The sequence below is a fragment of the Saccopteryx bilineata genome, chromosome 2, assembly GCF_036850765.1.
Source record: "Saccopteryx bilineata isolate mSacBil1 chromosome 2, mSacBil1_pri_phased_curated, whole genome shotgun sequence".
Classification (NCBI taxonomy): domain Eukaryota; kingdom Metazoa; phylum Chordata; class Mammalia; order Chiroptera; family Emballonuridae; genus Saccopteryx; species Saccopteryx bilineata.
This window is the reverse complement of record NC_089491.1, coordinates 294,088,098-294,109,909: the sequence shown is the minus strand read 5'-3', so window position 1 is coordinate 294,109,909 and position 21,812 is coordinate 294,088,098.

Here is a 21,812-nt window from a genome sequence, read left to right as displayed (position 1 = left end):
GTAAGTTCTTTTTTTCTGTATAAGACATAAAATGTGATTTCTATGCTCTGATTCACAAAGTAAATAATATTATGGTTTAAGTGGAGAAATCATAGTTCTCTGACTCAGAGTTGCCTGACTATAATCAGTTAGACTCTAGAAATGTAAAAATATCTGGTGTACCATTCTTTCTGATCAGATGAGATCAAATGGGCACAAAAATCTTCACCCAAATAGCAAGCAGAGTTTAATTTATCAAAAATCCATGTAGAATTTAGAAAGCAAAAAATTTTTAATAAAAAAAAATTTCAATATTCAAAGTTAACAAATCCTGGTTCAAAGGCACTGTTTCTTCTTCTCTCCTATTCCATGTGTTAAGCTTTTTATAACATTTCTCTTATTTAAATCACAAATACGTATTAAGTGCCTACTGTATACCCATTACAAGCTTAGATACTTGAACCACATCATTAAACAAAACTGATAAAGCTTCTTGAACTCTGCCTTTATAGCACTCATATTTTAATAGAGAGATACAAAATTGTGTAAAAAATAAATTATATGCATATTAGCATGTTATTAGTAATGGAGAGGGGAGAAAAAATAAAGCAAGGGAAGAGATTAGGAGTATTAAATTTTAAAGTTCATAATTTTAACTGGGTGAGTCAAAGAAGTCTGGAAAACATTTTTAAATATCTTAACCAAATAAAAACACAAACATCAAAAATTTTGGGGTGCAGCTAAAGCAGTGCTTAGAGGAAAGTTGATCACATTGGACACATGATGTAAAGAAAGATATAAAATCAGTAATTTAAGTTTACACTGTAGGAAACTAGAAAAGGACAATTGAATCTTAACGTAACAAAAGAAGAGAAATAATATAAATAAAAGCACAAACCAAATTCAAAGCAGGAAAACAACAGAGAAAAAAATCAATAAAACCCAAAGCTGTTCTTTGAAAAATTCAATAAAAATTATAAACCCATAGACAGACTAACTAAACAAACAAAAGAGACAGAGAGAGAAAGCACAAATTGCCAATATCAGAAATTAAAGAGGGATTATCACTACCAAGTCCATGGACATTAAAAAGATAATACACAATTGAAATATATAAAATTACATTTGTCAATTATTCCTCAACAAAGTTTTTTAAAAGAATAATAAAGGAATACTATGAATATCTCTATGCTCACAGATTTGATAACTTAGGTGAAGTGGACCAATTCCTTAAAGATACCAACTGCCAAAACTCATGCGAGGAGAAATAGACTATCTGAATTAAGCCTGTATCTGTTAAGTAAATTGAACCAATAATTAAATAACCTTCCAAAAAAAATCAGGCCCAGAATTGATGGTTTCATGGATAAATTCTACCAAACATTCAAGGAAAAAATCATACTAATTCTCCACATTCTCTTCCAGAAAATAGAAGCAAAGAGACTACTCCCTAACTCATTCTGTTAGGCAAGTATTATCCTACTAACAAACTAGAGTGTTAGTGAATTCATTTGCCACTCCTCCAAAGAGAGTTTTAATTTGAAAATAAAGATTAGATCTCACTAGTGTCACTATCAATCATTCTCTGGTACTTGAAAGCTCTTGGATTCTTTTAATCATGTCATGGAGATAACCCTGGGCAAAAGTCTGGTTTTAGAGAAAAATATGAAGACTCTTAAGAAATCCAAAACAAAGCTGATGATACTAGTTGCTTGACTTTTCATTTATTAAAAAGGGTTGAAAATCCTTGGTGCATTCTTGATAATATGAGAGGCATCTAGTCTGCACTCCAGCAAAAACCTAATATTAGCCTGAATAAACTGGCTGTGCTCTGACTTCCTCCCCTTCCTAAGCCCCACCTCCCATAGTTGACCTCCACATCCTGGGAGCTTCCTGTGTGTGGTCTGGCCAGCTCCCTGTCCCCTAGTCTTCCTTCCCTGGTTTCCCCTTCACTCTCTCAGTCCTGGCTCTTCCTTTCTTCCTCCCTCTGTTGCCACCCACAGTCCTAGCACAGAGAGCATCATTCAGATGATCTTCTGCATATCAAACACCCAGATATCTGGATACCATACAATGAACAAAATTTTTTATTTTCTTTCCAAGAGTTGGCCTGTGCTTCAGACAGAGTCTCTGTATTGTCTGGTTCAGCTCTGGAAATCGTCAAATTATCTATAAAGAAGAATGAAACAAATACAAGGGTGAGGGAATCCAGTGGGTTTAAAAAGATCACTCTGAACCTGAACATTACAGTCAGTTTTACAAAGATAAGAAAGCATATACAAAAATTTATATGTTCATACTGAAACACCTTTTGTTTAGAAACCCAACTTCCGAGGGGGTGAAGTCAGGAAATACTTGAGGAACTATTTCTCCTTTGTAATATGCTAAGAACGTTTATCCTGAAGAGGGGTAGGAGGATAATCTCTCTCTTTAAAAGCCATTAAACATATTTTTGGAAAAAGCAGGAACTTAGCCTGTGTGAGACAATGCAATAGAATTCCATATCTTTTGACCTGGGATAATAGTGATTTGCAATATAGAAAATGGGTCGTGTCATTTCCATTTGACTTTTTGAAAGATCCCACCTCTATATTTTGGAATTGGAAATAAAACTTTACAAAAATTTGTTCTGAAAATTACCACTAAGAAATCATTCACAAATTGAAAGCAAATCTAAGAAATTTAAGCAAAGTTTATGAACATCTGACTAATTCAATTCTTCAATATGTGTTAAAATTCACAATGCAATGACCAAAATTGTTTATCCTTATTCTCTTTTCAAAAATCAATCCACAAGTCTACAGTCAACAAATCCACAAAACATCAAAACAATTTTTTGATATAAAACTTACAAGGATTTTTGGGTTTGTGCAGCTAGCTGTGGATTGCAGGATTATAACCATTTGTAATCTCCAGAAGTTTTTTAACTTTATGCTTTAGGTGCGTGGCCCTTTTACCCATAAAATACAATAAGTATATAAGTACAAATTATCAAATATGGCCTTTTTGCTTTAGCCATCCTCCTTTCTCCATATAATTTAAAGTTTCAAACATATTTGTAAAACACGAAAATGAGAATGACAAACTTCACAACTGATTAGTGATCTTGCAAGTAGTTTAAAGACTCTGTGCTGTTTCTATTTTATTGGGGTGATTTATTCTGGAAATATTTCAATCTTTTACATGCTTTGTAAACAGAACTATTTAGGTAAAATATTTATGATACTAGCACTCAGAATGTTTTTCCAACCAGAGCTCCTAGGGAAGGAATTCAAACTGAATTTGTGGTCAATTACTTATCTTTTAAAATTATGAGCTAATCCAATATTGCCTTCTATAGGTAGATAGTGCTTTTAGGTGATGTTACCCTTAAAATTACAAAAAAATGTGTACCATTTTGAATAAAATGTTTGACATTTGAGTTTTAGGTGGGGAGAACTGACATGTACCATTCAAATACAGTTCACTGCGAATAGTGACCGTCAATGCCCAAACTTGGAGGCACCTGGCAAGTATATACTTGAACTATAATATGTAGGTCTCTTTCCTTTTTTTCTTTTTTAAAATTTTTTTGTGGTTTTATTGCAGTAAAAACATGAAACATGAATTACACTCTCTTAACAGTTTTTAATTGTGGATTACAGTATTAATTATAAGCAAAATGTTATTGAGCGGATCTTCAGAACTTACCATGTTGCATGACCAAAACTCTACACCACGGGTTGGGAAACTATGGCTTGCAAGCCAGATGTGGCTCTTTTGGTGGCTGCATCTGTCTCACAGACAAATCTTTAATAAAAAAAAAATAATAACATTAAAAATATAAAACATTCTCATGTATTTACAATCTATTCATTTCCTACAGCTCATGTTCATGGTTGCGGGTGGCTGGAGCCAATCACAGCTGTCCTCTGGGACAACACCAAATTTTTATTGGATAATGCCTAACATGCACAGGTCGTTGTATGGCTCTCACAGAATTACATTTTAAAATATGTGACGTTCATGGCTCTCTCAGCCAAAAAGTTTCCCGACCCCTGCTCTACACCATTGTCTCCACTCTCCACTACCCCTGGCGACTACTGTCTAGTTTATGTTTCTCTGAGTTTGATCACTTTAGCTACCTCATATAAGTGGGCTGTTAGTAGTGGGACCTCCAGTGAGCTTCTTAATCTCTGAGTGGAAAACGCTGACGATCATATTGTTATGATTATTTTATTTCCAAAATAATCAGTCATATTTTCCTTTTTTTTTTTTTTTTTACTTCTGTGGCCTCTCTTCCTTTCCAAGTACAGAAGTTTGAAATGTAAAGTCACAAGATAGAGGGCAAAATATGCAACTTTATTATTTAATAAGTGAATTAAACTTGTTTACGAGTGGTGTTTCTATCCCATAAGAGACAAGACTGAAATTAGCCCTTGGAGGAAAAAGGGGAAGAGCTGATTGTAAAGGTTGTCTCTGAGGCATTAAAGCTCAATTTAAGCCTCCTCCATTTCTGCGTCTTATTACATCTGAGGCAACAGAAGGAAGCTTAAGACAGCTCTATTGATAGTGTTCCTGGTAGAAGAGAGGGTGCAGCAGGTTTATTTAGCCTTTGACTCAGAGACAGAAATCTTTATCCTACCACTCAATTTCAATCTCATTAACAACTGCTAGGAGGTATAGACTGTGATGGGGTGGTTTTTGACCACAGCATTATATCTGAGCAAATAACTTCCCTAAACTCACCGCTCTGCTTATCTTTCTGAAGGATGAATGGGACTTGTGAACAGTATTTTGCATATGCTGAGTTTTTTGGCTTAATAACCATTCTGTAATATTCTCCATTGTGTGTTATTTTAACACTCATTTAGAAAAAGTATTTACTAAAATAAAAAGTTTAGAATTTCTAAATACACATATATTAGGGCACTGTGGTAGCTGCTAGATTGACCCACACTAAACAGGCAGCAAAATGTAATCTTCGAGGGTCCATCTGTGACCACTCAGACTTTGCTTACAATGGAGTGTAAAAGGATTAAAGATTTGGTTTAATCAAGACACGCCCTGCTATTTCTGACACATGAGTTCTTGTCTCTCTTGGGATCTTAGAGCAATGCTTACAAAAGCCCGAACTGCAGGCCCCTTAAATCGGAGAGACCGTCCTGATTAGATGAGACTTCTCACAAAATCCATCAAATCTAAATCAGATGGTGGTTCTAGAATGAAGGAGGGGGTGTAATTAAGCTGATTGTGGGTGGAAGATTGGAAGAAGGAAAAATGTGTTTTGGGGGTTTCTTCCCTTCTAAAGTCAACCAAAACTTTGCTCCCTTCCCTTTTCATTTCTTCTGATCACTTTCTATAGAAAATGGTATTCACAGATACCAATTACATAATTAATTATCTGGATGGTCAACTTTCCTGAGCAGGTGCTCAGCCAGAATGCAGCTTATGCAAGAGTGCAGACATATGGTCTTCTGGGTCACTGTGACACAGAGCTCAGAGGCGGGGACCAGCACATAGCGGTACACGCAGGCAAACTGATGGTCAGCCACTAAACCACAGGTGATAAAAACATCATTTTAGAGTTGAGTCGTGATTATTGCATTATCCTGTAGCATTAGAAAAGAAAGAAATGTGAAGTTGTCTGACAGACGTACGGGAAATAAGTGAACAATTCATGTGCTAAAAAAACAAACTGCTATTGCTGGGGAAAATATGTGCACTGCATTAAATATTTCTGCCTATTCCTCTGCTGAATATTCTAATAAAGTGGATTTATTCTAGAACCATATGTTAACCAAGCAAAGCCCATTTTTTTATTTCTAGAAATGCTAAAACATTTTCCATTACAAACAGAAATGAGCAGGTCAAGCCTGTCCCTGCAGGCATGGTTACCACAAGATAGAAAGTATATCCGACTTTTTTATCTTTTAAAGTTTAACATATATGCAGGAAAATGCACAACGTTTAAGTATACAGCTCAAAGCATTTTCACAGAAGGAAACACACCCATCAGACTACCAAACAGATTAAGATATGGAACATTACCTACATCCCAGCAATTCCCTTTAAGCCAAATCCCAGTGACTACCCTACCAAAGAGAAATGCTCATCTAACTTCTCTCACCACAGATTGTCATTATGTTTTAACTTTAAATAGCACTTTAAATAAGTAGAGTCAAACAAAGGGCACATATACCATATGTACTCTTATTTGTCTGGTTTCTTTCATTCAGTAGTTGGTGAGATTTAACCATGGAATCACAGAAGTGTTCATTGTTCCATAGTTCACTGTGGAAATATTTATATATCCAAAATTATTTACCCACCACATTGATGGGCATTTGAGTTACTTGGGGCCACTGCAAACAATGCTTCTCTGAACATTCTGATATACATCTTCTGGTGCATGTACATCAGCATTTATCTGGGAATAAATGTAGGAGTAGAATTGCTGAGTCATAGGTTATGTGTACTGCCAAGCAGTTTTCCAAAGTGATTTTACAAATTTAAATTCTCACCAGCAGTATACTAAAGTTCCAGTTGTTCCTCATCCTCACCAATTCTTGGCATTGTCAAATTTTAATTTTTGCATTTCCAATAGATGTACAGTGGTAACATCATGATTTAACTTATATTTCCCTGATGAATACAAATTTGGGCATTTTTTTTTAATGCTCATTGGTCATTTCAATACACTCCTTTGGGAAATTCTGGTCTAAGACTTTTCTTATGTATTAACTAGATTGCCCTGACTTTCTCTTACTGATTTGTTATATGCTTCTCTCTATGTATATGTATACATATATACCCATATATATGAAGAGAGACAGACACAGAAAGAGACAGAGAGAGAAGAGAGGGAAGCACTAGGCAATATTGTTCAGACACACATGTAAGTTTATTATATCTTCATGATAAATTGACACTTTATCATTATCAAATATTTTTTTTTGTCCTGAGTAATACTTATTTACCCTCAATATCTGCTTCATCTATATTTAGTATGAGTAAACAAATCCATGTTGGCTTATCTTTGTGTGGTGTATATATATTTTCCACCTGTTTTTCTTACATCATTTCTGTATTTTAAATCGTGTCTCTTATTAAGCAATTAAGAGTTGGGTTCTTCCTCTTAATCCAAGCTGAAGGGCTTTGCAGTATGTATTTGATTGCATTATTTAGTCAATTTACATTTACTATTGAAAGTACAGTACTATATTTGAGTTTAAAGCTTACATTTTACTGTGTGTTTTCTACTTGGCCTGCCTTCTTTATGCTTCCTAACTCTTTAATTTCTTACATCTTTTAAATTAATAAAGTATTTCTTTCATTTTTTAATTCTTATTAACTTGGTAATGACATATGTTTATATTATTTATATTATTTGTGTTGACCTTAGATATGACAATAGGCATCTTTTGCTTAGTAGAGTCTGTCTGAAATTTGTACTTTTCACTACTTTCTGAACTCTATTTTCCTCACTCCCAAAATGATGTAGTAGTTTTCATATATCTACATTCTACCTATATTTGAAACCACCTAGGACCATTTTAACTTGATTAGAAAGTCAATATTCATCTAATTAACTCATACATTTACATATCTTTCATCCCTTCCTGCATTGCCAAGATTCCCTCTGGGATCATTTTTCTTCTGATGAAGAACCCTCTTTGGTATATCTTCTAGTGTGTGTCTGCTGATGACACATTTTCTCAGAGATAGTTGTGGTGCTTTATTTCACCTTCGTATAAAAGAAAGTGTGCCCACAGGTCAGCCATCATTTTGGGGGGACTTTCTAATTATATCTGCTGTCCCCAAGCTTTAATGATTTCTGCTGAGGAGAATTTTTCCCAGTCTTTTTATATTTTTTTAATAATGTGTCTTTTTTCTTTATTATGGGATGCTTTTAAGAATTTCTTTTCTTTTCAAAGCAGCTGTGTTCTGATGTTCCTATGTGTGGTTTTCTTTTATTTTACTCCATTTGGGATTTATGAACTTCTTTAACCTGTCTTGACATTTATAATCAGGTTTAGAATATCCCTAATCATTATCTCTTTAAATTTGGACATTTCTCATCCTTTCTTCTTTTATAGGGTTCCAAGATGCTAGATTTTTTGTCACATCCCATTTGCCCTTAATTTTTCTGGGATGTTTCAATATGAATATTTTTTATGAATCTATTCTCTAGTTCACTAATCATTTCTTCAGCTGTGTTTAATCAGTTATTAAATACCTACATTTTTTCACTTCAGTTATTATCATTTTAAGTTCTAAAATTTTTATTTTATTTTTAAAATATTTTCTAACTGTAGCTATGGCTTCAATATTTTCCCCATCTTTATGAACATATTGATTATCATTATTTTAAAGATTATCTGGCAATTCAAATACCTGGATCATTTATGAGTCTATTTCTTTGTTTTTTTGTTTTGTTTTGTTTTTGTATTTTTCTGAAGTTGGAAACAGAGAGGCAGACAGACTCCCGCATGCACCTGACCAGGATCCACCCGGCACACCCACCAGGGGGCGATGCTCTGCCCATCTGGGGCGTCGCTCTGTTGCAACCAGAGCCATTCTAGCACCTGAGGCAGAGGCCACAGAGCCATCCTCAGTGCCTGGGCCAACTTTGCTCCAATGGAGCCTTGGCTGCGGGAGGGGAAGAGAGAGACAGAGAGGAAGGAGAGGGGGAAGGGTGGAGAAGCAGATGGGCGCTTCTCCTGTGGACCCTGGCTGGTAATCGAACCCGGGACTCCTGCACACCAGGCCGATGCTCTACCACTGAGCCAATCGGCCAGTGCTTATGAGTCTATTTCTACCATATTTTCCATTTAGCTTTTATTCATTTGATTTGTTTTATGACATGCCTATAATTTCATATGGTGGCCATTTTATGTAAAATCCTTAGACACTGTGGCTTCCTCCAGAGATGTTTTAATTTTTTTCTGAAAATCAGATAGATCATGAATAGATTATTTTGATCCAGTCAAGGGCTGAGCTCATTCAAAGTGGTGTTTCAGATTTTGTGAATGCCACTCTATTTTCTCTTACATTCAGGGTGTGCCCCTTCAGACATCTCCACTGAACACCTGGAGTGTTGCCTAAGTGCCTCCTTCTTGGACAGCCCTGATATCAGGTTAGCTTCTCATCATCATCACAACAACAGAAAAATTCCACTTAGATATATTAGCCTCTTCTGTTGGGCAAATGAGTTTGTAAAATTTGTGTTTTTTGAGTTTGCTCACTTTTATTGTTAAAAATGGTGCTGGGCAGCTGTCTGTGAAATTGCTAATTACCTTCTTGCTTGGGAAGGGCCATTGTTATGCTAATTGTTGCTGGAGGAGGAGTTTTGTGCCAAAAAGTTTTGAAAAGAGCAGAGAAGAAGGAAGAGAAAGGAAGCCATTTTTGGAGAGTTAGAGCAGAAGAAGGCAGAGTGAAGGAAAAAGAAGCCAAGAGGGCAGGTAAAGAGAGAGAAGCCAGTTTTGCAGAGTAAGAAGTCATGTTGGCAGATGGGAACCAGAGGGGTGAGGGGCTTTGTGAGCTCTACTGAGACTGGAGGGGGCCTTTGATTCTAGGGAAAACCGATATGTCAGTAGCTTTGTGAGCTCTGAGTAAAAGGGAAGTGTTTTCCCTCTGTGTTTGTTTTTACTCGCCTGCTGGTGCAAGACTTGAATAAAGGAATGGCCCACCAGTCTTTGGCTCCACTGTTTTATTACCCTCTCCCCAAATCTAATGGGAACCTGCATGTGAATGGCCGTGATGGCAGTGGCCCCTGGCCATACACCTTCGTAGTACTTCTGCTTGTTTCCTGACCTCTTACCTCATATGCACAATTTAAGAATTGGTAAATTCCTTGAAAGGATAATTTGTGCAGAATGTCGCTTTTCTATAGTTCCTTTTAAGTTTTGGTTGTCTTGATAGCCTTGAACCCCAATGATTATCTCTGCAACCCAACTAACTTACTTCAACCCCTAGGCTGCCATTTCCTGCTCAGCCTCTGGATCCCCCAATATGAACTGGCAAATAATCTGATGAGACAAAGCAGTAGGTCTACAGGGTTTACTTCAATGTTTTTCCTTTTCTCCAAAATCTTGACTGCACAAGTTCTCTCTGTTGATTTGGTCTATACTGCAGTTAACAGCTGGGATTTTGTTTATGATTTGGATTTTTTTTTAATTTTATCTATATTTTACAGTTCTTCATAGTGGGGAGTTTGGTCTGATAGAACTTATTCTCCATACCCCAAATTTATAATTAACTCAATGAGCTATTTCTTCCAAACACCTTTAATAGTAATAAATATTGTCATTATAGAATAAATTTCATATTTACTTTTTAAATAATGCATTTTATTATTGCACTGAAAAACCTCAATATTATTATAATCAAGTGACCTACATAGTTGGTTATTGGATCACACAAGAAAGATGAAATATTAATAAACCTGGAATCAAAGTATCTAATTTTGGTATAAATGTCAATAAAATTTTCTATTTGTTTGTGGTATTAACTATATCAAATAGAAAAATAAAATTTCTTAAACTAAAAATACAGTTTGGCTGAATAGTTGCTGAAATCATAAAAACAAAACAATCAATAGGTCACAAAAATCCCTGCCTTAAATTTTCTATAACTTCTTTGATGTCACAGGCACTGTTACTAAAGAAAAAGTAATAAATGAAATATATTACTTATTGTTTTCTTTAGGGGAAAAAAATCAATATTTGCATATTAAAGAATCTCAAACAAGTGCTAAACTGCAAATTAACATTGCTAATGAATGCAAACACAATTTAGAGGACTGAATAATAATTAACATCTCTAGAGATTACAGAACACTATCACCTGTACTATCTCATCTGATCCTGGCAACAACCCTCAGAGCAAGATGTACCATATTCCCCCATGTATAAGACACTCCCATGTATAAGATGCACCTTAATTTTGGGGGCCAAAATTAAAAGAAAAGTATTATGTAAAGTTATTGAACTCAAGTTTTATTCATTATAAAATTCATACAACTCTTTGTCACTATCAAAACTCCTATCCATTAGCTTGTCCTCATCTGTGTCTGATGACAAATCACTGTCTTCAACAATGAGCACAAAAACAAATGTGAAAAGACAGGAAATGCAAGTAAAAAACCTATAACCACTGTATAAGACACACCCAGTTTTTAGACCCCACAGTTTTGGAAAAAAAGTGCATCTTATACATGGGGAAATATGGTACACTGTACACAAAAATTAGGGGATATTTCAAAATGAATATGAAGTGATAAAATATCCCCTAATTTTTGTGAGTTGTGTATTTTCAGTGCTATTTATTGATGAGGAAACAACCATTGACCAAGTAAACAAGCAGGGAGACCTGAGCTCTCACATGGGGGTAAGGCCAGTAGCCATGGCCATCACAGCCAGGCAGGTGCAGGTTCCTATTAGATTTGGACAGATGGTAAAGAAACTACGAAGCCAAAAATTGATGAGCTATTCCTTTATTCTAGCCTCACACTCGGCAGGTGAGTAACAACACACAGGGCTCCAAAACCCACTCATTCAGAGCTCACAAGCTACTGACAAATCTGGGTTTCTTAGAATCTAAGGTCCCCCACCAGTCTAAGTCACCTCTGGTTCCCCATCTGCACCCTTTCTTCCTTCGCATTTCTGCACAAACTGTCTTCTCCTTCAGCAACCTGCCATCTTGGCTGCTTCTTTCTTTTTTCATTCTTCTTCCTCACAAACTTTTCTTGGAGTGAAAACCTCTTCTTCAGCACACATTAGCAAAACAATGGCCCTTCCCAAGCAGGAAGGTAATTATAGTGGTACCTTGAGATATGAGCAGACCAACATACAATTTTTTTTTTTTAAGATACGAGTTGTGACTCTGTTTATATTTTTGTTGGAGATCCAAGCAAAATTTCAAGATACGAGTCATGATTTGGGAAGCTGCCACTAATTGGCACATTGGCGCACTGGTCCAGTATCACTAGCACAACACCAGCATCTTATTCTTTCTCACGTGTTACCCACAGAATCAAGTCGAATCTTGTGCGCTGTACTTGTTCTTGCATCATTTTTGCATTTTTAGTAACTTTTTTTGTGTGCTATCATGGGGCTGAAGAAAGTGAGTGTAGAGGACAGTGGTGAGAAGAAGAAGAGAATGATGCCAATAGAAGTAAAGCAAGAAATAATAGAAAAACATGAACGTGGTGTACAAGTGATTGAACTGGCAAGGCTGTATGACCACAATACATCTACAATTTGTACCATCCTTAAACCAAAGGATGCCATCAAAAGTGCAAATCCAGTGAAAGGAACTCTAATTCTGTCCCAGTTAAGGACAAATATTCATGAAGAAATGGAAAAGCTTCTGCTGGTGTGGGTGAAAGAGAAAGAACTGGCAGGAGATACAATGACGGAGACTATATTATCCAAAAAGGCACATATTTACGGCAACTTGAAGAAGAAAAGTAATCACCCTCAAAAGAGGCAGCAGAAGATACATTTAAGGCAAGTCACGGCTGGTTTGAAAATTTCAAGAAAAGATCTGGCATCCACTCGGTGGTAAGGCATGGTGAAGCTGTGAGTGCTGACATTAAGGCAGCTGAGGAGTACATTGCATGTTTTGCTGCACTTATTGCAAAGGAAGGCTACACCCCCCAACAAGTGTTCAATTGTGACAAAACAGGATTGTTTTGGAAAAAATGCTCTGGAGGACTTTCATCACTGCAGAGGAGAAGAAGTTGCCAAGCCATAAACCCATGAAGGACCGTCTGACCCTTGCATTGTGTGCAAATGCTAGCAGGTGACTGTAAAGTAAAGCCACTGCTAGTGTATCATTCTGAAAATCCGCAAGCCTTTAAGACTCACAAGATTCTTAAAGAAAAACTGCAGATTATGTGGTATGCCAATGCTAGGGCATGGGTTATGCGGCGGTTTGTTATTGAATGGGAAAATCTCATCTTTGGTCTTGCAGTGAAGAAATATCTTCAAGAAAATAAACTCCCAATGAAAGCATTACTAATCCTTGAAAATGCTCCAGCCCAACCACCTGGTCTTGAAGATGACATTCTCGATGATTTCAGATTCGTGAAAGTCCTCTACCTCCCACCTAGCATGACTTCAATCTTGCAACCTATGGATCAACAGGTCATTTCCAACTTGAAAAAGCTTTACACAAAGCACTTGTTCTGCCACTGCATTGAGGTGACTGAAAATACAAATCTAACCCTTCGAGAGTTTTGGAAAGATCACTACAAAATTGTGATATGTTTACGCATTATTGCCTTGGCATGGCAAGGGGTTACAAGAAGAACCTTCAACTCGGCATAGAAAATGTTGTGGCCTGATGTTGTTGCAGACAGGGACTTCAAAGAATTTGAACCAGAGACCGAGACCAAGGTAGAAACATTGGAGGAGATTGTGTCCCTCGGAAAGTCAATGGGTCTGGAGGTAGATGAGGGTGATGTAAATGAGCTTGTTGAGGAACATGAGGAGGAACTCTCAACTGAGGAGTTGAAGGAGCTACAGATGATGCAACATACAGAGCTTCTGCAAGAGATTAGTAGTGAGGAGGAGGTAGAGTCAGAGGAAGTGATTTCTACAAGTGAAATTAAAGACATGCTGGCAATGTGGGAGAAGCTTTCAACTTTCATTGAAAAAAACACCCAGGCAGAGTGACGTCACGGAAATGGCGCCATGAGAAGCGCGTCCGACAGCTCTCCCCTAAATCACAACAAATTTATCAACTAGAAACAGAAAAATTTATCCTCGGAGCATTCCGGAGTTCCACACAAACTGAAAGCAAAAGGACTGTTATCACTTGAATCTGAGAGACGAGGGTGTGGAGGAAGCTACCGCAGCGATGCTCATTCAAGCCGCCAGGGAGTGCGCCCGCGGTGAGTCAGCCCATATACTTGGGAACCGCAAGCCGCCACGAGCGGCCGACCGCAAGCCGCCGCGAGCCCGCGAGCTGCCGCGAACCCCCGCGAACCGCCACCGCGAGCTGCCACGAGCTCCCCGCGAACCGCCACCGCGAGCGGCCGCCATGAGCCGTCGCGCGCGCGCCCGGTCCGGTTGAGCACTGCTGACGTTCCCAGCGGCCCGCACACTGCGAGTGGGGGTCGCCGGCCACCGGTGCCCGGAGCGCCCCATTCGCGTGCGTGCCTTGGGCATTCCACGCGCCCAGGGCGCCCTACTGGCCCGCACACCCAGGGGGCTCCATTATCCTGCGCCTGGTGCGGTCCAGCCGCCAGTGGCGGGGCGATCGGGAGAGGCTTGGGAGATTCTCTCCATGGGCGGGGCACCTCACCCAGCCATTCAAGCTAACAATCAAGCGTTGGGGGAGGGGTGCGCGCAGGCAGCCTAAAATACCTTCGGAAACACAGCTGCGACCCAATCACTGAAATTAGCTTAACCCATAAAATCTGCACACCCTCGGTTCTAATTGATAAGATCTCTCTCAGTTCAGCGATCCAAGACAAGAGGCGTGATATTTTTTAGTGCCTCTCCGTAAAGGGGCGGGGGCAACTTCTGATTGATAGAGCCTCCATATTCAGGGATAAACGCTAACAAGAAGGACTTGGCAGATAATAAGGTCTATACTACACTAGTCGTAAGCAGAGACTAGTGCCTCTTCTTCCCTGCAAAAACAGGCTACAAAGTGTGGAAAGCCTGGGTTGAGAGGTCCAACTAAATGATAGGCGCTGAACAGTCACCTTGACAACAATTGACTCCCACCCCCGCCTGATTACACTGGAGGCCCTGACTCTCAGAGCCTTTCCCAAAGCCTTGCACTGAGTGGGGATAGAGTGGGGATTTCCCAGCTCTTTGAGCCTCTTACTCCCCAGGCAGAAGCAGTTGCAGCCTTATAGCTGGATCACCAGGCTGCTAATTCAGAAAGGGGGGACTAGGAGAGAGAATCCAGGAAAGCAAACTCTCTCATCGTTGGACCCTGCAAACGCCAACAAGCCTTTACTTCCAGCAAGACTAAAGCCAATTATATGACATTGCCATAGAATCCCATCAACTGCAAATCCCTAACTAAGAGTGACACAGGGGCAGAGCCTGGGGTACAGAGTCACCGACTAGGAAGAGGGAGAGAAAAGAAAAAGGAAGAAGTTAACCTCTCAAAATCAAGAAAAACCCACAGACTTTACAACTTGATCCACTAATTTTTTTTTTTTTTGTTGTTGTTGTTGTTGCTTGTTTCTTCTATCTTTTTGCCTTTATTTCCTCCACCTCGGTCCTTCTATTCTCTGCCCATCTTATGCTTCCCCTTTCTTGAACTACACTACCCATGAGTGTTGCATTTTATTTTTCTTCTTCATCCTCACCCTCCTTTAAGGTTATACTCCAAAACACTTAACTATCACTCTCTCTTCTTTTGTTTGTTTTTTTGTCTTGCTTTATTTTGTTTTTTTCTCCTCCTATTTTATTTCTTCCTTCGTTTTTCTCTTTTTCTTATTTTTTCCTTTCTACTCGTTTTTTCTTTTCTCAATTTACTTTCCTCCCATATAATCCTCAATCATGAACAAATTAGTTAATTTGGGACTCAAGGCTTTTTTTTGGTTTTATTTCTCTTTTTTGCTTTTGTTTTTTTTTTCTTTCTCTTGTTTGTTTATTTTTGTGGCATTTAGGGTCCTCCCAACCCAAGGTCTCCATTGTATTTAGTCTTCGCTCCACTTAATACAACAGATTTTTACTTATTATTTTTATTTTTTCTTCTTTATTATTCTTTTTTGGTCCTTTTTTCTGATTCCCTCTTATCCCTCTCATTATATCTCTTAGTTGACCATCACTTACAAGCAAATCATCTTATGCTTGTCTAAGATTTTCTTCCTTTTTTTTTTTTTTTTTTTTTGCATTTAGTAGGTCCCTACTCCCTTTTTTTGCCCCTTGAACTCTTCACCCCAAATCAGGCCCTCCATTATAGGCACGATATTTCCCTGAGGAGGGGAGAGGAGGGAAAGAGAAGAGAGAAAAAAGGGGGAAATAATAAATTATTACTTTTTTTTTTTTGTGGGGTGTTTTACCCTTTTTTTTTTTCTTTTTACTCTTTATTAATTCTAATTAGTGCTATCAATAAGACCACCCTCAGATGCCGATAAGAAAGAGAAAATAGAATATTATGGATACAAAAGAAAGAGAGGTAACACAAATAGATGTGGAAAAATCTATGGAGAAAAGACTGAACATATTGGAAGCCTTGGAGCTAAATGACAGAGAATTTAAACTAGAAATCTTAAAAATACTCAGAGATATACAAGAAAACACAGAAAGGCAATATAGGGAGATCAGAAAACAACTCAATGAACACAAAGAATATATTACCAAGGAAATTGAAACTATAAAAACAAATCAAACAGAAATGAAAAACTCAATTCACGAGCTGAAAAACGAGGTAACAAGCTTAGCTAACAGAACAGCCCAGATTGAAGATAGGATTAGTGAAATAGAAGACAAACAACTTGAGGCACAACAGAGAGAAGAAGAAAGAGACTCAAGAATAATAAAAAATGAGAAAGCCCTACAGGAATTGTCTGACTCCATCAGAAAGAATAACATAAGAATAATAGGTATATCAGAGGGAGAAGAGAAAGAAAATGGAATGGAGAATATACTCAAACAAATAATAGACGAGAACTTCCCAAGCCTGTGGAAGGAACTAAAGCCTCAAATTCAAGAAGCAAACAGAACACCAAGTTTTCTTAACCCCAACAAACCCACTCCAAGGCACATCATAATAAAGATGACACAAACCAATGACAAAGAAAAAATTCTCAAGGCAGCCAGGGAAAAGAAGAGTACAACATATAAAGGAAGGCCTATTAGATTATCATCAGATTTCTCAGCAGAAACTCTACAAGCTAGAAGAGAGTGGACCCCAATATTTAAAGCCCTGAAAGAGAGGAACTTTCAGCCAAGAATACTATACCCATCAAAGCTATCCTTCAAGTATGATGGAGATATAAAAACATTCACAAATACAGAAAAGATGAGAGAATTTATCAACAGAAAGCCCCCACTCCAGGAAATACTAAGGGGGGTTTTCCAACCAGATTCAAAGAACAAAAGAAAACAACACCACAAGTAACAGCTCCACCAAGAACACAATAAAACCAAACTTAAACTGTGACAACAAAGGAAAAAAAGGGGGGAGAGGATGGAGATTAACAGTAGCAAAGGATGATGAAGTGCAGAAATACTTATAAGATAGGGTACTACAATGAATATGGTAGGTACCCTTTTCATTACTTAATGGTAACCACCCTTAAAAAAACCACCGCAAAAACACTTGACTTAAAAAAGGTAGCAACAGAGGAAAGAAGTATGGAACACAAACAAACAAAAACAAATGATAGAAAAACAAAAGAGAAGAATCAAACTAGATACAAAACTAACAGAAAGCAATTTATAAAATGGCAGTAGGGAACCCACAAGTGTCAATAATTACACTAAATGTAAATGGATTAAACTTACCAATAAAAAGACACAGAGTAGCAAAATGGATTAAAAAAGAAAATCCAACTATATGCTGCCTACAAGAAACACATCTAAGCAACAAGGATAAAAACAAATTCAAAGTGAAAGGCTGGAAAACAATACTCCAAGCAAACAACACCCAAAAAAAAGCAGGTGTAGCAATACTCATATCTAATAATGCTGACTACAAGACAGAAAAAGTACTCAGAGACAAAAATGGTCATTTCATAATGATTAAGGGGAAGTTGAATCAAGAAGACATAACAATCCTTAATATATATGCACCAAACCAAGGAGCACCAAAATATATAAGACAGCTACTTATTGACCTTAAAACAAAAACTAACAAAAATACAATCATACTTGGAGACCTCAATACACCGCTGACGGCTCTAGATCGGTCATCCAAACAGAGAATCAATAAAGATATAGTGGCCTTAAACGAAATACTAGAACACCTGGATATGATAGACATCTACAGGACACTTCATCCCAAAGCGACAGAGTATACATTTTTCTCTAGTGTACATGGAACATTCTCAAGAATTGACCATATGTTGGGCCACAAAGACAATATCAGCAAATTTAGAAAAATTGAAATTGTACCAAGCATATTTTCTGATCATAAAGCCTTGAAACTAGAATTCAACTGCAAAAAAGAGGGGGAAAAACCCACAAAAATGTGGAAACTAAACAACATACTTCTAAAAAATGAATGGGTCAAAGAAGAAATAAGTGCAGAAATCAAAAGATATATACAGACAAATGAAAATGAAAATACGACATATCAGAATCTCTGGGATGCAGCAAAAGCAGTAATAAGAGGAAAGTTCATATCACTTCAGGCCTATATGAACAAACAAGAGAGAGCCGAAGTAAACAACTTAACTTCACACCTTAAGGAACTAGAAAAAGAAGAACAAAGACAACCCAAAACCAGCCGAAGAAAGGAGATAATAAAAATCAGAGCAGAAATAAATGAAATAGAGAACAGAAAAACTATAGAAAAAATCAATAAAACAAGGAGCTGGTTCTTTGAAAAGATCAACAAAATTGACAAACCCTTGGCAAGACTCACTAAGGAAAAAAGACACAGGACTCAAATAAATAAAATCCAAAATGAAAGAGGAGAGATCACCACAGACATCATAGAAATACAAAGAATTATTGTAGAATACTATGAAAAATTATATGCCACCAAATACAACAACCTAGAAGAAATGGATAAATTCCTAGAACAATACAACCTTCCTAGACTGAGTCATGAAGAAGCAGAAAGCCTAAACAGACCAATCAGCAGGGAGGAAATAGAAAAAACTATTAAAAATCTCCCCAAAAATAAAAGTCCAGGCCCAGACGGTTATACTAGTGAATTCTATCAAACATTCAAAGAAGACTTGGTTCCTATTCTACTCAAAGTCTTCCAAAAAATTGAAGAAGAAGCAATACTTCCAAACACATTTTATGAGGCCAACATAACCCTCATACCAAAACCTGGCAAGGATGGCACAAAGAAAGAAAACTACAGACCAATATCTCTAATGAATACAGATGCTAAAATACTAAACAAAATACTGGCAAACCGAATACAACAACATATTAAAAAAATAATACATCATGATCAAGTGGGATTCATCCCAGAATCTCAAGGATGGTTCAACATACGCAAAACGGTTAACGTAATACACCATATCAACAAAACAAAGAACAAAAACCACATGACCTTATCAATAGATGCAGAAAAGGCTTTTGATAAAATACAACACAATTTTATGTTTAAGACTCTCAACAAAATGGGTATAGAAGGAAAATATCTCAACATGATAAAGGCCATATATGATAAACCATCAGCCAACATCCTATTAAATGGCATAAAACTGAGGACTTTCTACCTTAAATCAGGAACAAGACAGGGTTGTCCACTCTCTCCACTCTTATTCAACGTGGTGCTAGAAGTTCTGGCCAGAGCAATCAGACAAGACAAAGAAATAAAAGGCATCCATATCGGAAAAGAAGAAGTAAAGCTATCACTTTTTGCTGATGATATGATCCTATACATCGAAAACCCGAAGGACTCCACAAAAAGATTATTAGAAACAATAAACCAATACAGTAAGGTCGCAGGATACAAAATTAACATACAAAAGTCCATAGCCTTTCTATATGCCAACAATGAAATATTAGAAAACGAACTCAAAAGAATAATCCCCTTCACGATTGCAACAAAAAAAATAAAATACCTAGGAATAAACATAACAAAGAACGTAAAGGACCTATATAATGAAAATTACAAAGCATTGTTAAGGGAAATCGAAAAAGATACAATGAGATGGAAAAATATTCCTTGTTCTTGGATAGGAAGAATAAATATAATCAAAATGGCCATATTACCCAAAGCAATATACAAATTTAATGCAATTCCCATCAAAATCCCTATGAGATTTTTTAAAGAAATGGAACAAAACATCATCAGATTTATATGGAACTATAAAAAACCCCGAATAGCCAAAACAATCCTAAGGAAAAAGAATGAAGCTGGGGGCATTACAATACCTGACTTTAAACTATATTATAGGGCCACGATAATCAAAACAGCATGGTATTGGCAGAAAAATAGACACTCAGACCAATGGAACAGAATAGAAAGCCCAGAAATAAAACCACATATATATGGTCAAATAATCTTTGATAAAGGGGCCAACAACACACAATGGAGAAAAGAAAGCCTCTTCAACAAATGGTGTTGGGAAAACTGGAAAGCCATATGCAAAAGAATGAAACTCAACTACAGCCTGTCTCCGTGTACTAAAATTAATTCAAAATGGATCAAAGACCTAAATATAAGACCTGAAACAATAAAGTACATAGAAGAAGACATAGGTACTAAAATCATGGACCTGGGTTTTAAAGAACATTTTATGAACTTGACTCCAATGGCAAGAGAAGTGAAGGCAAAGATAAATGAATGGGACTACATCAGAATTAAAAGTTTTTGCTCAGCAAGAGAAACTGATATCAAAATAAACAGACAGCCAACTATATGGGAACTGATATTTTCAAACGACAGCTCAGATAAGGGCCTAATATCCAAAATTTACAAAGAACTCATAAAACTCAACAACAAACAAACAAGCAATCCAATAAAAAAATGGGAAGAGGACATGAACAGACACTTCTCCCAGGAAGAGATACAAATGGCCAACAGATATATGAAAAGATGCTCAGCTTCATTAGTTATTAGAGAAATGCAAATCAAAACTACAATGAGATACCACCTCACCCCTGTTAGATTAGCTATTATCAACAAGACGGGTAATAGCAAATGTTGGAGAGGCTGTGGAGAAAAAGGAACCCTCATTCACTGTTGGTGGGACTGTAAAGTAGTACAACCATTATGGAGGAAAGTATGGTGGTTCCTCAAAAAACTGCAAATAGAACTACCTTATGACCCAGCAATCCCTCTACTGGGTATATACCCCAAAACCTCAGAAACATTGATACGTGAAGACACATGTAGCCCCATGTTCATTGCAGCACTGTTCACAGTGGCCAAGACATGGAAACAACCAAAAAGCCCTTCAATAGAAGACTGGATAAAGAAGATGTGGCACATATACACTATGGAATACTACTCAGCCATAAGAAATGATGACATCAGATCATTTACAGCAAAATGGTGGGATCTTGATAACATTATAAGGAGTGAAATAAGCAAATCAGAAAAAAACAAGAACTACATGATTCCATACATTGGTGGAACATAAAAATGAGACTAAGAGACATGGACAAGAGTGTGGTGGTTACCAAGGTTGGGGGGGGAGGGAGGACATGGGAGGGAGGGAGGGAGAGAGTTAGGGGGAGGGGGAGGGGCACAGAGAACTAGATAGAGGGTGATGGAGGACAATCTGACTTTGGGCGAGGGGTTTGCAACATAATTTGATGACAAAATAACCTAGACATGTTTTCTTTGAATATATGTACCCTGATTTATTAATGTCATCCCATTACCATTAATAAAAATTTATTAAAAAAAAAAAAAAAAAAAAAAAGAAAAAAACACCCAGAAAAAGTTTCAACGGTTGTGCTTCAACACTTTTTAATGACACTTGTTTGTCACATTTCCGTAACATTTTAAAAGGCAGGCAAAAGCAAACCTCTTTGGATAGATTTTTATTCAAAAGTCCTGCAAGTGAAAGTGCAAAAAGTGCAGCCAAAAAGGCAAAAACAGGTGATGATTAAATGAAAAATACGTAATATTTAGCTTAGGTTAAGTTTAAAGTTAAGAAAGTGCATTTTTTTTTACAATTAAGTTTTTGTGGTTTCATTTTAAGTAAAGAAAGTGCAGTTTTAGTTTTGTTTGAAGTAAAT